This window comes from Phoca vitulina, unplaced genomic scaffold (genome assembly GCF_004348235.1).
Source record: "Phoca vitulina isolate PV1807 unplaced genomic scaffold, GSC_HSeal_1.0 scaffold7, whole genome shotgun sequence".
Taxonomy (NCBI): Eukaryota; Metazoa; Chordata; class Mammalia; order Carnivora; family Phocidae; genus Phoca; species Phoca vitulina.
Window position 1 is genome coordinate 59,153,993 of NW_022589710.1, and position 16,487 is coordinate 59,170,479.

Consider the following 16,487-nt stretch of genomic DNA (forward strand, 5'->3'; position numbering starts at 1 on the left):
GGCTCCATGTCGGGCTCCTGCTTCTCCCTCTTTGTCCCCCCTCCCAGCTCGTGCTCTCTCTCAAATAAATAAAATCTTTAAAAATTAGTTCTTTCATACATTTCTTCAATTGTATGCCAAATATATTTCTAGGTCTAAACCTTGGTATTTACATATCCAACCATTGCTGACAAAGTTATATTTTACTGGCATTTTCTCAATATTTTTAGCTGTAGGAAACTAGCTGTTATTATGGTCAATTAACCACAATCCAATTCTGGAACAACTGGGACATTTCAGACATCAGATAAGATCTCCAGGTGTTGTTGCTGATGTAAACAAATGAAAACAGTTCTTTTTTTTTTTTTTTTTAAGATTTTATTTATTTATTTGAGAGAGAGAGAATGAGAGACAGATAGCAAGAGAGGGAAGAGGGTCAGAGGGAGAAGCAGACCCCCGGCTGAGCAGGGAGCCCGATGTGGGACTCGATCCCGGGACTCCAGGATCATGACCCGAGCCGAAGGCAGTCGCCTAACCAACTGAGCCACCCAGGCGCCCTGAAAACAGTTCTTAATAAGAATCTCATACATTTAAATCAAGCACCTCAAGTATCCCTCTATACTTACTGAAAAATCTAAAGGAACAGAAGCTGACATTTATAAACAAAAGAGATCTTCAGATTTAAAAAAACATTAAAATGCCCTAAATTGTCAGCAATCCTGACAGAAGCCCCTTTACACCTCCAGGCAGTAAGTCATGGCTCAGTGGGTCAGCCTCGCCAAGTTTTCCCTAAGGGCTCAGCTGGGCCATCCTGTGTGTAGCGCCACTCCCCCAAGTGGGGGCACTGGAACGAGCACGGTGCCCCTTGGGCAGAGCAGATACAGCAGGTTTCTGCATCTATTTCCTTAGAGAAAGGGGGAGAGGGCTGGAAGGGGTACAAAGAGGAGGGTGGAGGAAAGGCAGGAACACCACTGTGACAGGGAAGGGGTAGGTCCCCAATTCATCTCTACAGCGTGTAAATTCTCTTCCCTTTTAAAACACCTCCTGGGATGGGTAACCCAGTCCCACTTTTGAAGTTCAAGACTTTAGTCAGACCATTCTGGAGCCAGTCTGAGTTCTGACCCAGACCAGTGCTTCCCTGCCCTCTGCCCACACCTTCACAGTACTGAGCACATAATTCCGTTCGGATCCACTCACTAGTGTGAGAGAGCTTTAAGCTTTAAGCTTGTACCCTCTGTGTTATTCAGGTCAGTCCTTCGGGAAGTAAATTAGTACCAACAGATGATATACACAGACATACAGATCAGTGAAAGGCTGCGATACTCCTGAGGAGGAGGAAAACCAACACTTCCTAAGGAACTTGTCTATGCCAGGCTCCGTGCTAAACATATTCCACATATTGGTTCACTTAATCCTCAGAACAGCCAATGAAGGTGGTACTTTCAGTAATTCCATTTCACAGATGAGGAAATGGGTTCAAGGAACGTAAGGAACCAGCCAAAAGACTTGGGTAAGAAGTGGCAGAACTGATTCAAGCTTCAGGGAACCACATTTTCTATCGAAAATGAATTTTAAAAAACAATTCTTCACAAACACTAGAAATCGGATGCTCTGGGTTTTAGTAAAATCACTACCATAAATATACTGAACACATTCTGGAATACAGAGAAAGTTCACAAAAGGTTTGTGTCTTATCTCATTGCAAATAAAATAAGTATAGACTGAGATTTTAGTGAGGTAAAAGTGAACCAAAAAAAGAAAATGACAACTTTCAGAACCTAACAAATTAACCTGAAGTATAAAAATGAAAAAAGCTTATCTATTCAGAAGCACTGAAAGGAAGCTGGAAAATATTCTAATGAAATGTGCTGTATCGTCCACAGAGTCAGCCATGATATAAACTTGGGAGAAAATGAAGTCCTCTACAAGTATGGGGCTTTTGTGTCCCTACACACACATGGCACCTGCCCTGAATTCCTGTTCTCTGAGATTCCCATCTCCAGAATGTTCCTTAGAAATTATGTTACCCATATAAGCTCTCCAACAAAGAAAATCTTCCATCATCGCTGGAAGATGGCTCTTCGGCTTATTCGTAGCTAGTCCTTCAGCATAAGTGTTGACCAATGCAGGGTGGTAGCACTGGACATCTGAGTACTTGTCAGGCGCTTTGGAGGTACATTAGCTCATTCCATTCTTACAGAATCCCTGTAAGTAGATTAGGAGGACTACCTCCATTTCACAGATGGAGAAACTGAAGCATAGAACATAATTGCCCACTTAGCCCTGTGCCCACACTCTGAGCTATGCTCCATCTGCCTCCCTTCAGTGAATGACTTCACAGGCAAATAAAGGGAGTCAGACATTAAGCAGAAGTGATAATAGAGGTTAGGTGTTTTATTGGTGGAATGGACACAGTGCTATTAACTTCTAAGAGGAGAATGTCTTGCAAAGTGGCCCATTTTATTGATGGAGAGGGGAGATGGAAATATTAGAAAATGTTCCCTATATTGAGTGGAAACAGGCCTTTTTAAATAATATTTATCTGTTGGTCCTTCTACACCCTCTGGACTTACAAAAAGAATATTACCCTTCTTCTATAATTTTTTTTTAATATTTAAAAACACTATCATGCCATCTCACCTACGCAAAATGTCCTTATTCCTTAAACCGATCTTAAAGTAAATGATTTTGAGACTTCTCACCACTAGGAGGTTCCACTGATGTGCTCTGTGAGTTATAAACACTTTTTCTTTGATTTCTTTCCTGTTACTTCAAAAATATGTCATATTACGCTCTCCACATAAATATGAGATAGCATAGGATGATAATGGATGTGTCAAATAATATAAAATCATCCTATTGCTACATTATAAACTATTTGTCAAATAATAAACAGTCATCTTCTTTGCCATGTGATGATATCCAGAAGCTTGCCAATAACATAAGCTAGAGTCTACATATATCCTGCCAATACAATTACTTTCTCATCTATCAAAAAATGTCAGGGGAAAAAGTGTGATAAAGCTTACAAATCTTGTTTTTACTTTTATAATTGCCATGATTAACTAAAGCTACAGTAAGTACTTTTATCACATAGTAAGTGCCAAAGATGCTTTTGTCAACAAAATTTGAGAAGGGCCTTATAACATTCCAAATAACAAATATTTCAGACAAACAGGATCTTATGAGTAGGCTGCCTAACTAAAACATAGTTGCCTCCAAACGGCCTTGTTTTTGAAGCACCCATAAGGCTGCTTATCACACTGCAAGGGGGAAGAAAACACAGTCATTATTGGAGAGACTTTACACAAGCCACCCTCCCTGGGTAAGCTGGTTTGCAGCTTAGTACAGAGGGAGAAAGTCAAGTAGTCCTGCTGAACAGCACCCTCCACTCCAGAACCATCCACATGTTTTCCAGTACTTTAAGTGGGGCCACTAAAACTGGAAGTGATCGCAGTATTAGATCCTTCCCATTTGTAACCAGATGAATGACTGCCTGCCTTCCAGTGCGGCCAGCTCCTGGCTTTCGTTCGTTATGTGTGTGCTGACATCATTAAAGAATTCCAATTTTGAAAGCATCTTTTGCAAACTGGAAAGGTTACCAATGGTGAAAACTCTTTTGGCCGTAAAAAATAAACAATAGTACTTCCTGCTCAGATAGAGCCCCTAAAATGGATGTTTGGCAACACATCTGGCTTTTCTACTTAAGAGACTGAGCTTCCTGCTTTAGTGTGACTCTCTATGTCCACACCGACATGCAATGGCTTCAAATGCTTTATCAGCAATCCTCACAGAAGTCTTGTGTACTGCTGTGAATCTTACTGATTTCAGCAGCACAACGGCCTTCTCAAGATACCCGGCCAAGTAATATGAGCGAAAGAGGGCATGGAGTTCACTGGTTTTCCAGAGGACCAGTCTCACAGCACTCGATGGAGGGTAGAAGTCCTCCTTACTTTGAGACTGAGGGAAAGTCAATTCTAAGAATCCATGACAAGAAGGATTCATTCCTGACTTAGCTTGATAGACACCTGTGATCATATGAATGGAATAAATCCTTCAATTCTAGGCCCTACAGACATCATTTTGGGTTCTGCTGAAGACCTGCATGCTTGTCTAGCCAAGCAGCCATTTTTGGAGCAGAGAACTGGATCAAGACGCGTAAGTAAACTTCGCCAAAGCTGGAAAAAGATTTCTACAGCTCAGAGGAAAACTACAGATATCTTAAGAAGGTTACTTCTGTTCAAACTGAAATGTGGATTTAGAATTCTATCCTAGCTGACAGAGACAGCACAATGTTGGCAAACCTTGTTGACAATAATCTCAACGGCTTGAGGATAAAGCAAATAATGTAAAAGGAACTAAAACCAAGAATCATGGGGAAACGTCTAGCTCCGTGGAGTAGGTCTTGGTTTGCTTTTCCAATGTAGGAATCTTATTCCACTTGCCACAATTACCATTATGAATCAGGTTTTTAGCACTTGTTGTCATAATAAAGAAAAGTTAAAACTGACTGACAGTTTTAAAACAAGATGACATGCATGCTGCCATATCAAAAGCCACCACACAATTTCAACTACTTTTTCAAGCTAAACAAAGCAGCCTTCTTGCTGAAATGTATTTTGACCATAATTAAACTGATCTTTTCACTTTATTTGTAACATGTGAATTCATTAAAAAGTTTTAGGAAGTAGCATTTACTCCTTGCATTAAAATGATAATGAGCTCACAATTTGGTAAAAAAGTATTTTTATAGTCTAAAACAGCAATCACTTTACAATGCCCTAAGATCAAATTCATGTAGAATTACCTATGTTTACATGCATTATTCTGGAGGAAGAGGTTAAGGACCATTGTTCTAGCAGGTCTCTGGTTTATTTAGTTTGCATTACAGTGCTCACCTGGGACATACTGCTCTCATTGGGATCCACATGGCTCAATCACTGGGAGATCACTGTTTCCTGTCACTCAAACTTTTCCTAATGCTATCTAAAACTGTGTACATTGTACACACTGCTTATCAGCCACGTTACACTTTGGGTTCATACCGAACTTGTAGCCGAAACTACTGTACTTGAACCACAGCCTTTAAAAAAATATATGGTAGAAATTCTTAATGACTTCCGTTTAGACAACTGAGCCCTCCCCTCCTCTGCCCAACACACTGCTGCACACTGAATGCCTGGGGCTGGCTGGTTCACCAGTGCGCTTCTGTCTCCCGGCAGCTCAGCCGTCTGCTTCCTACCACTCACGGATACTCGTGGCCTCACCCATTGACTCCTATTGTAGATGTTACTTTTATTATGTAATTTAACCATATATTACATAAACCACTAAAATGTAAATGTGAAAGGAAAGAGAAAAATGAGGTTGAGTACTTTGGAAGAACTACATAAAAGCAAGACACTTAAAAAAAAAGAGCTGCTGAAAAGCTAGGTGTGGGTGGAACACTATAAAAGGCTTGGGGAAAATTGTGGAAATCTAGAAGGATTTTGTACTCAGAGTACTTCAAATGCGTCTGGTTCTCACTCCACTTTAAAGAATCTGAAACTTAATTTTAGATGTTGCACTACAAGTGTAGTTTATACAAAATAAACCATTGTTTAAGAAATTATTCTCAAAGAAAAGGTCCTGTGCCTACAAATAAAGACTGGTAAGTGAATAGATATTTATCTTTTTTAAGTGAAAATAGTATGTTCAGAGTATTTATATATATCCTTTTAAAGTGATTTTCCACTTTAACCAACTTTTTTTGATTAACCACAAGTACCAATCATGTCATATGAGAGAGGATCATGTTCATCACTGCTGGAACCCATCCCTCTCTCCTCCTTCCAGATTAATGGAATCTTGTTCAAGGGTGACCTGGCTATCAACCACATTAACTATGCCTCCCAGCTTACTTCCATCCTCAACCTGGTAAACACAGCTTTTGTGATGTCATCTGAACTGTTGATAAAAATATAACCCTTCTGGCTCAAATCAGTTGATTTCCAACTGCCCTTACGATTGGGAGAATCCTTAATATAATTAAATTATCTAGCTTCTACCTTCCTCTCTCCACCTTCTTACCACCTCATTTAGCGGACTCCTTCAGACAGCCAACCTTTTCTGACTTCCTAGACTAGCACAATTCCTCTGATTTTATGTTCTCATGACACCACACATTCTTTGTCACAGAGATGATCAGAAACATGACTTTTCATTTATTTGTATGAATGCTTCATTGTCTAAGTTCCACTGGACTGTAAATTCAACAAAATCATACACTGTCTGATTTTACTCATTCTGTATCATTAGCAAGTAACCTGAGCCGCCACATCATGGAAACTCAAATAATACTGAGCACGTGAAAAACAAATGAACAAACAAGTTAGTGCATAGGATTAGACCAAAGAACGAGCTCTGTGGTATATAGCCAAATACCTTCTTCTCAGGTAGTAATTTTGATCTGAAGTTGAAGCTGTCTTTAATGAAAGAAACCAGTAATGCAGATCTGCAGCACAGAGCCATACCCAGCCAGCTCCTTCCCTCTGGGGAAGGAACAATGAGCTTTCATGAAGCAATCCCCCCCCTTTTTTTTTTAAGATTTTATTTATTTATTCATAAGAGACAGAGAGAGAGAGAGGCAGAGGGAGAAGCAGGCTCCCCGCTGAGCAGGGAGCCTGATGTGGGACTCGATCCCAGGACCCAGGGATCATGACCTGAGCCGAAGGCAGACGCTTAACCATCTGAGCCACCCAGGCGCCCTGAAGCAATCCCTTTTAATTTGGGTATTAAATATGATTCCTGGCAACATTCCCTGGTGAAAGTGAACTCAGGAAACTTAGATGCCACCATTCTAGAGCAGAAAAACGTCCTAACATAATGACATCCATATATGGCCACTGTTTTGTAATCTGCCACAACCACTTAAGAATGAATTACAATGCCTGGCCATATCCCTTTCTCGTATATAATTTAACCTGGGGAAAGATTTCTGTCTTTCCACATGTGATATGTCCTGGGCACTGACCATCAGGCCACATGCCTTCCCTCCTTCTTCCCTTGTGGAACTTCATTCACCCCAAGACAGCAATGTCAGAAATGGAACCAAGCAAGAAATACACTTGTGGAATTCTGAATTTCACTTGTCCTACTCTTGAAAACTGGTATCCTTGTCAATAGGCGAGTCGAATGTACACGATGAGTAATGCTAGAGTGGTACATATGAAGCCCCCGTAAAACTGCCATCATCAATCTCAGAGAATTAGCTTCATTTCAGTGTTTAGTGCGGCACGATCATCCACAAAAAACACACACTCTCAGTGCAACAGTGAAACTGACTAACCACAATTCGGTACTTCTAAAGATTCATCTGAAACATCTGATTAATTAGACCTTAGAATTAAAAAGAAACATTACTGGGGTGCCTGGGTATCTCATTCGGTTAAACATCCAAATCTTGGTTTTGGCTCAGGTCACGATCTCAGGGTCGTGAGATCGAGCCCTATGTCAGGCTCACGTGCTGGGAGTGGAGCCTGCTTAAGATTCTCTCCCTCTGCCCCTTCCCCCTCTAAAAATAAAAGAAATAAAAAGAAACACTGTCCATCCCAGTAATTCTCCAAAATGTACCCTATGTGGACAGAGCAATAGAAAGCACCTCACTTGGACCATAGTAGCAGCTGAGTTCTACTCAGAAACACATCAGTACAGTACAGTTTAATCTTATGTGTATCACTTTCTAAAGAGACTACCTAAAATACAATGATGTGTTTTCAATAATACCGCCACCTCTTTTGTCAAAGATGCTATTCTCATGATATGATTTCATGTTCACGATATAAGAACCATTCAAAAACTTAAGCGCTTGTCACAAGTCTGTCTGAACAGGTTTTTTCCAAACAGTGGGCCGTGACCCACTAGTGGATGATGGTATCAATTTAATGGGTTCAAACAGCATTCTAAAAAACTAAAAGAGAACCAAATATACTACAAGTATTTCATGGAACCTGTGTTTTCTCTTTATATATGCATGTGCATGTGTATGTATATATGAATGTAAACAAATCTGACCACATAGGAGGGGAAAAGAGGGTAGTACAGAGCAATGGTTAATACACAGACTGCCTGAGTTTGAGCCCTAGATACGTTATTTAGTAACTATATGACCTTGGGTAAAACAGTTAAGATAACAGTGTCTCCGGTGCCTGGGTGACTCAGCCAGTTGGGCATCTGACCCTTGGTTTCTGCTCAGGTCATGATTGTGAGATTGAGCCTCATGGCAGGCTCCGTGCTCAGCGGGGAGTCAGCTGGAGATTCTCTCTCCCTCTCTCTCTCCTCCTCCCCCTGCTTGTGCTCTTTCTCTTTCTCTCTAAAATAATAATAATAAAAAAAAGATAACAGTGCCTCAATTTCCTCACTAGGGATAGTAATAGTTCCTACATTATAAGGTGTGGGGATTAAATAAATTAATATAAGCATCCTGGCAGATAACAAACACTATGTAAGTGTTAGTGGAAAAAAGTGTGTGTGTGTTTATACGTCTATATGCATAACATAAATACACATACTGAATTGCAATACAAAATGTGCCTATTTCGTCCTATGGGTAATAATCAGAAGAGCTTGAAAGCCACTGTTCTAGATGAATTTATATGCCTTGCCTTTAGAAAGAAAATTATGGGGCGCCTGGGTGGCTCAGTTGGTTAAGCATCTGCCTTCGGCTCAGGTCATGATCTCAGGGTCCTAGGATTGAGTCCCATGTCAGGCTCCTGGCTCAGTGGGGAGTCTGCTTCTCCCTCTCCTCTGCCCCTCCCCCTGTTCCTGTTCTCTCTCTCTCAAATAAATAAATAAAATCTTAAAAAAAGAAAAAAGAAAAGAGAAAAAAGAAAGAAAAAGAAAATCATGCAAGTCACAGAGTTTCCCCTTCATCCCTGCCTCTCAGTTACCTCAGAGGTAAATGTAAGACTCAGTTACAACGCCTGTCTCACCCCAGATGTCTGTGACATCTACTTCACTTCCCTTTTATCTGGCTTTCACTCGGTCATCTTCTTCTTCTTCTTTTTTTTAGGTTCTCTCTTTTTTATCTATCTTTGAAAATGCCCTTAAATCTCTTTTTGAAAGTAGGTAAATTTCAAAACACATTAAAAATAAAATGCACTTTATCTTCATATTTATGAAACAAGCATTGTTTCCTAAATTCTCTTACATAACAGATATCTTAATTGTATACTCAATTCCAAATATTAAAAAAATACATACCTATAAAACTAAGTATTTCAATATAATTTTAAAAGAAAAAAAGGAGAATTTGAGCTATTTAACACAACTATTTTTTTTAAATTGGCCACTGTTTTCATTTGTAAAATAAAAAACACCCAAAATTTCTAAAATTAATGAAGGTAGACTGACTAAAATAGATTATTCTTCTAGCATGTAAGGAAAAGCTATGAATCCAAAACATGATTAAATAAATATTTGCTAAAAAGCAAAAGAGACATAGCGAAAGCATACGAAATCATAAGCAGTAATTTTTATAAAAAACACCACGTAGGCCATTTATTCAGGGCACAAACATTTATATCTTCTAGAAGATACATAATAAAGAGGATCTAGATGAGATACAAAAAAAGCGTCAGCATTCTAGATTTAACCCAATTATAGTTTTTAAATTAACCAGGGCCATTTCACCCATTTGCTTAACTCCTTCAATGGTCAGAAACAGTAGTACAGCTGAATCAGGAACACAAATCAGTACATTTTCTCATGAATGGTGATAGCGTCGAAAAAAGACTTAGTATGTACAAAGGTTGAAAGTAAAAATAGTCACAGGATTAACTATCTGGGGGTATCATTTATGCATATTCCATTAGTTTGAGTAATTAAAGACTAATTGTATAATGATCTTCTAGATCAGCACTGTGTATTCAGAGAAAGCACTGAGACACTCCGTGCATTAAACCAGCTCATAACTGCACACATGGAAGTGGCTATGGCCAGCTCCTGACTACCTCCGTATGGATGACCCATTTAAACCACAGGCCATTTCTGACCCCTGGTGCCAAATGACTTGAAAACCAAAGATTCTGGTCCAACAGGAAAGAAGAAAAAGTTACAAAGGAAACCATGTCCAACTGTGAGGTCTAGACTTGGAAATGATTACCCATGGATGTGATTACCAGAGAATCTCACTAAAAGAAAAATACACAAAAACAAGTAAATAAGAACAACTAAGAAGCACATTCATAAATTATTCTCTTTATATCTCAACACACAAGCCATTTCCCTAGCTACACAGTTATGTCTTAATGACCGGTGTTAATGACCATCTGTAGCAGACGTGAATGGTGCTCTGCCAGATCACACTTTTATAGGCCAGGGTACCCATACCCCAGCCACTAGTAGTCCACAGTTGCCTCCTTCTGCCTCTGGAGAAAGACCTAAGGTAGACAGAAGTCACAGTCTCACCTGGGAGGGTACATTCCACCATTCCCTACCCCGCCCCCACCCAAGCAGCCCACAGTCAATGACTACCATAAGTACAAAGGCTTGCCTCATCCCTTTGGCGCCAAAACTTCCCATGGGCTCAGGCTGAATCTAGACCCCAGCTTAGACCACATGCTGCTTAGGTTCTTCCCCCACTCCTTCTGCTTTCCTCACTCTCTCCTGAGAGGAATGCTCAGAGCATTCCTCTCAGGCAATAAATCACATGCACCTAAATCCCTGTCCTGGGCTCTGCTTCTAGCAAACATGACCTAGGACAGCAACAGTAATAAATCAAATTGTATTTACCCTAGGGAGACAATGTCAACCAACATCTTCATATGGAATCATTTTATGATTATGGCATAAAACACTACAAACATTTAACCTCTCAAATTTTCATAAACACCGTAGGTTTACACTGAAGCATAAGGCCTAGTGGGTATATACAGATACAGATAAAAACTTCTTTGAATAACAATTTTGACAATTTCATGAATACATGCCTTGAAAAGTACTGTATTTTAATAGGGATACTTTCCAAACACTTAAGAGAATAAAATGACAAATGATGACTATGTCATCATACTTCATAAAACAGTCTTCTGCGTGATTTCAACCAAAGTTTTCCCCCTCTATCATTTCACCAAAAAGTTGCCTAGTGCAATTTCCAGCACCCTCTAGTGGCAAATTACCCAAGAGAAATAGAAATGACTCCTTTAATAAATAAAATGTGTTTCTGAAAACCCTGCAGTAAAAATTAAAAATAAAAATAGAAAAGGCTGTCCCATCAGGGATGATTTTCACTGAGTCTGGGACAATGAGTAAAGAACTACCAGAGTCACCATTTCAAAGATGGCACTTTAAGACTGAGGTAAGCAACCAAAAGGTAAGTCTCTCTACTGGATAAATAAGTGTTTTCATGGAACAGCTTGCAAGATCTGCTATTGATTAGATGTCAGGAAAAAAAAAAAATCCACACGGCAAGGAAAAAGTGACCTTCTTATAAGGGCACCAGGGACTGAGGTAGGCACAAATGGTTGTTGCTCGTCAGACGTTCGTGGTGGCAAGGCACTGTGAATTCCTATACTCTGCCAGTACTCATTCCAAGGTTTCATAAGCCCAGGAATAATTCTATATTAAATGAAGACCAGATCCTTATTATTCAACTTGCAAGTTTGTATGTAATATATCTTTTTTTTTTAATGCTCACTACTCTATCCCCAGCACCCAAAACAGTACTTGCCTCTTGATAAATACATGTGAATGAATGAATCCCGAATGCAATGGGAATGAACTAAAAGTTTTTTTTTTTTAAGATTTTATTTATTTGACAGAGAGAGACACAGCGAGAAAGGGAACACAAGCAGCGGGAGTGGGAGAGGGAGAAGCAGGCTTCCCGCTGAGCAGGGAGCCCAAGGTGGGCTCAATCCCAGGACCCTGGGATCATGACCTGAGCCTAAGGCAGATGCTTAACGACTGAGCCACCCCGGCGCCCCTGAACTGAAAGTTGTAAAAAGAGAAGTGACGGGTCTAATTTTGTACTTAAGATGGACCACTCCAGCTGCAGTGTGGAGAACAGACGAGGAAGAATCAGCTGAAATCTGGGAGATCTGTGGTGGTCGTATTTCCCTCTTGCTGGACATATTTTAGGCTTTACAATAAAATATTTGTTAAGAAATAACATTCACTTACATATCAAGCTAATCTGACGCCTTGGTAATGCATTATATTAGCTCATTTAGAAGCTCAGCTTCTTTCCCTTTCAGTTACATAAATAGCTGACGTTTTTACAGCATTTACTATGTGTCAGGCAATCTAAATATTTTATTACTCATTTTCTGTATATTATAACATAAGACTCTCAACCTAAAGTACAAAAAGGGTGTTCAGAGGGGCGGCTGGGTGGTTCAATCAGTTAAGCGACCAACTCTTGATTTCAGCTTAGGTCGTGATCTCAGGGTCGTGAGATCGAACTCTGCATCAGGCTCCACGCGAGGCATGGAGCCTGCTTAAGATTCTCCCTCTCCCTCTGCCCCTCCCCCCAACCCCACCCACTCATGTACACATGCGTTCTCTCTCTAAAAAAATAAAAAATAACTTCAGTCGAAATTACTCCCAGATATGCTAACAGAGTGAGTGACTACATGAAAAAACTAATTATCCCTATGAAGAAGTCCTAAATAACTTTGTTTTTCTAATTTAGGGTACAGCTTTACAGTAGAGTTTCCTATTCAATAAATAACCACAACTGATGGTTATCTAGCAATTGGCAATTCATATCCATTCTTTTATTAATCCTATAACAACACTGTGAGATAGGTATTATTGACTTATGTCAACAGGGACTTAGGCTCTCAGAGTTCAAGGGATTTACCCAAGGAACTCAAGTAGGTAATGATAACATCAAGATTCAAACCTGAATCTTGTCATGGCATCCTGGATACCCAAGTACTTCACAATTATGAATGCACCAAAACTGGAAGATGAAATCAACTCAGCTGCACCCTTTATGGTTGGTTATATGGCAAAATTTATTTATTTATTTATTTTGGCATAATGACAAAAGATCTCCAAAGTACAGGATCATGTATAATGAACAAAGAAAATTCAAAGAGAACACTAAAGTCTTTTAGCTAAGACCATCATGCTCCACTAAGCATCAGAAATACTAAGGCACACAATGGGTACACTTAAAGACTTTCTTCACCTATACTTGGACACATGTCTTAGAGAAAGCAAATGGTTAAAAGTAAAGCAGCAGAGGGGCGCCTGGGTGGCTCAGTTGGTTAAGCGACTGCCTTCGGCTCAGGTCATGATCCTGGAGTCCCAGGATCGAGTCCCGCATTGGGCTCCCTGCTCAGCAGAGAGTCTGCTTCTCCCTCTGACCCTCCCCCCTTTCATGTGCTCTCTCTCATTCTCTCTCTCAAATAAATAAATAAAATTAAAAAAAAAAAAAAGTAAAGCAGCAGAAAAGGAGAGAAATAAAAACAGAATCAGTATTCTCACAAACAATCCAAAATTTCATCATGAAACAAGATAACAGTTGATTCTTGAACATGGGTTTGAACTACAACGGTCCACTTATAAATGAATTTTTTAAAATACAGTACAATACTGTAAATGTATTTTCTCTCATATGATTTTCTTAACATTTCCTCTAGCTCACTTTATTGTTAAATACACAGTACATAATACGTATAACACACAAAATATGTGTTAATTGATCATGTACATTATCAGTAAGGCTTCCAGTCAACAAGAGGGTATTAGTAGTTAAGTTTCTGGGGGTTCAAAAGTTATACCTGGGTTTTCAACTATGTGCACCCATCCCCCACATTTTTCAAGGGGCAAGTGTAATTCTAAAAGATGAACCAAAGCTATTTCCTGGACTTGGAAGTATCAATCTCAAAAATAATGCTAGAGATAAGAGGATGAAATATATACTATTAAACTATTATTGTGCTTTATACTGTTATAAGCTATGGAGACGGGGCAGGGCAACAGAGATGGACAAATATATAGAGATGATCCCAAGAGCTTACAATCTAAAAGAAAAATAGCATATATGAAGGAAAATTCAGAGAACCACTCATTGCTGTGTTCTCTGCAAAGGACTTTCTTTTTTTTTTTTTTTTAAAGATTTTATTTATTTATTTGAGACAGAGAGAATGAGAGAGAGAGCACATGAGAAGGGGGAGGGTCAGAGGGAGAAGCAGGCTCCCTGCCGAGCAGGGAGCCCGATGCGGGACTCGATCCAGGGACTCCAGGATCATGACCTGAGCCGAAGGCAGTCGCTTAACCAACTGAGCCACCCAGGTGCCCTCTGCAAAGGACTTTCAGTGCCCCAATTCAGAGAATGAATCAATCTGAGCAGGATTTAGACAGGCAGAAGAGAAGAAGAGCACTAGGATAATGGGAACAAGATAAGACAGAGCATCAGAATATGGGAAAAAGGATGCATAATTGTAGGGGAGTAAAAGAAAATTAACCAGACTAGAAAGTAGATGGAATATCAGGGTAACTGGACAAAAAAAAGATAAGAGAAAACAAAGCTAAGCCTGAAAGCAAGGCAAGGATTTGGATTTGAATTAATTAACTGGGAAAAAAAAAAGGCACTATAAGTTCTAAATAGGAGAATAGCATAATAATGTTGAATTTTAATGAGGATGCATACCATTTATAACAGAATATATGTAAAACGCATAAAATGGAAGAGAGAACTTGCAGAAAGGCAGAACAGTTAAGACAACCCTAACAACAATCCATGTACAAGGTAATACAAGTGACGGCACTAGGAACAGAAAAGGTCAATCCAAGGGTCATTTTGAAGGAAAAATTACAGGATTTTGTGAGAAACAAGAAATAAAAAGAGAAAAAAATAAAAAACTACTTCCAAGTTTCTATCTTAGCAAACTGATCAACAGATCAGTGACAGACCAACAGAAACAAGATAGCTGAAAAGAGAAATAAATCAAAGTCTGAGTAAAAGAGAGATTTTTATTTTTATTTATTTTTAAAGATTTTATTTATTTATTTGAGAGAGAGAGAGAGAGCGTGCACGCGAGTGGGAGGAGGAGCAGAGGGAGAGGGATAAAGCAGACTCTGCATTGAGCATGGAGCCCGATGTGGGGCTCGATTCCATGACCCTGAGACCATGAGCTGAAATCAAGAGTCTAATGCTCAACCGACTGAGCCACCAAGGTGCCCCAAAAGAGAGATTTTTAAATGAATATCACTTGCATTTAAGTATGAGATCAAAAAGCAAATTTTTGATATTCTAATATTCCACAAAGTCTTCAAGATAATGGATGAACAGCATTTTATATAGTTCAAAATACATAAAAATTAATTCATCAGAAGAATTTTCAGTTTCACTTCCAAAGAAAACCTGGCATGACACATAAAGACATCTGATAAGGCTTTTCTATTATTCTAAGTAGTGCTGGAAAAAATTATCTTAAAAAGGTAATGAAACTGAAAGATTAGTGGTGAAATTTTTGAATAAAAATTGGGATTTTATTATATTCATAAGAAAAGTTTCCACCTACTCCATTTAGTCATCAAAAATGTGATTTTAAATACAGAAATACCTACAATGACATCTTAGTTATTCCATGTTCTCATAAGAGCAAGCACACTGTCAGCTGACAAAAGGAAAAGCAGTACCCACAGCTAACAATAGACCAATAATATGACAGTGAAAAAGCATGAAATGAAAATGCCAAGGTAAAACATTACTAACAATCTTTTTCCTCACCTTTGCAAACCTGTCTTAAGGACCTGCGATCACACCACTCAAAAAGCTGAAGTAGATAACAGGACAAAGTATTAACTGTGTTGAAAGAAAGTATACACCAGGTTTGATTTTATAAATTTGATATTAAAAATCTTACATGTTCAGAACTGGCCTCTAATTTTTCTTCCTCATATTCTCTTAGTGGTTTTTGGAATCAAAGTTATACTAGCCTCATGCAATGAACTGGAAAGAAGAATCCCACTTTTTCTATTCTCTGAAAGAGTTTGTGGAAGATTAGAATTATCTATGTCTTGAACGTTTGGCAGAACTCATTCTTAAAACTCTACCAAGTGCTGTCCTAACAAGAAGATTTTTACTTACCAATTTCTTTAACGGTTATAGGATACTAAGGTTTTCTATTCTTTTTTCAATTGGTTTGGAAATTCACACATTTCAAGATTTGTGAGGATGTTAAAGTTTGAGGAATAGTACCTCAGAACACTAATTCCTATCACCTCCCAAACTGTATGGTATTTTTGTCCAATAATTCAGTTTCCTTTTTTTAACCCCACGATTTCAACATTACAACTATGGTTTTTTAGATTTTCTTTACCCACCAAACCTTTTTGCATCTCAGAAACTCTCCTGAGATTACTTTCCTTGTCCCTACATGGAGATCTGTTAGAAATTCTTCTAGTGAGGATGTGTTGGTGGAAAACACACTCAGCTTCTGTATGTCTCAAAAATAGTTTTGTTGGGTATAGAATTCTAAATTGACAGTTATTTTCTCTGGGCATTCTGCAGGTAT

General features: G+C 38.9%; 1 protein-coding gene across 4 annotated transcripts in view; it reads right to left on the reverse strand.

Annotated features, from left to right (window-relative positions):
- Nucleotides 1–16,487, reverse strand: part of RPS6KA5 (ribosomal protein S6 kinase A5) — a 179,651-nt gene that overhangs the window by 106,401 nt on the left and 56,763 nt on the right. The gene's annotated exons all lie outside the window — the stretch shown is intronic.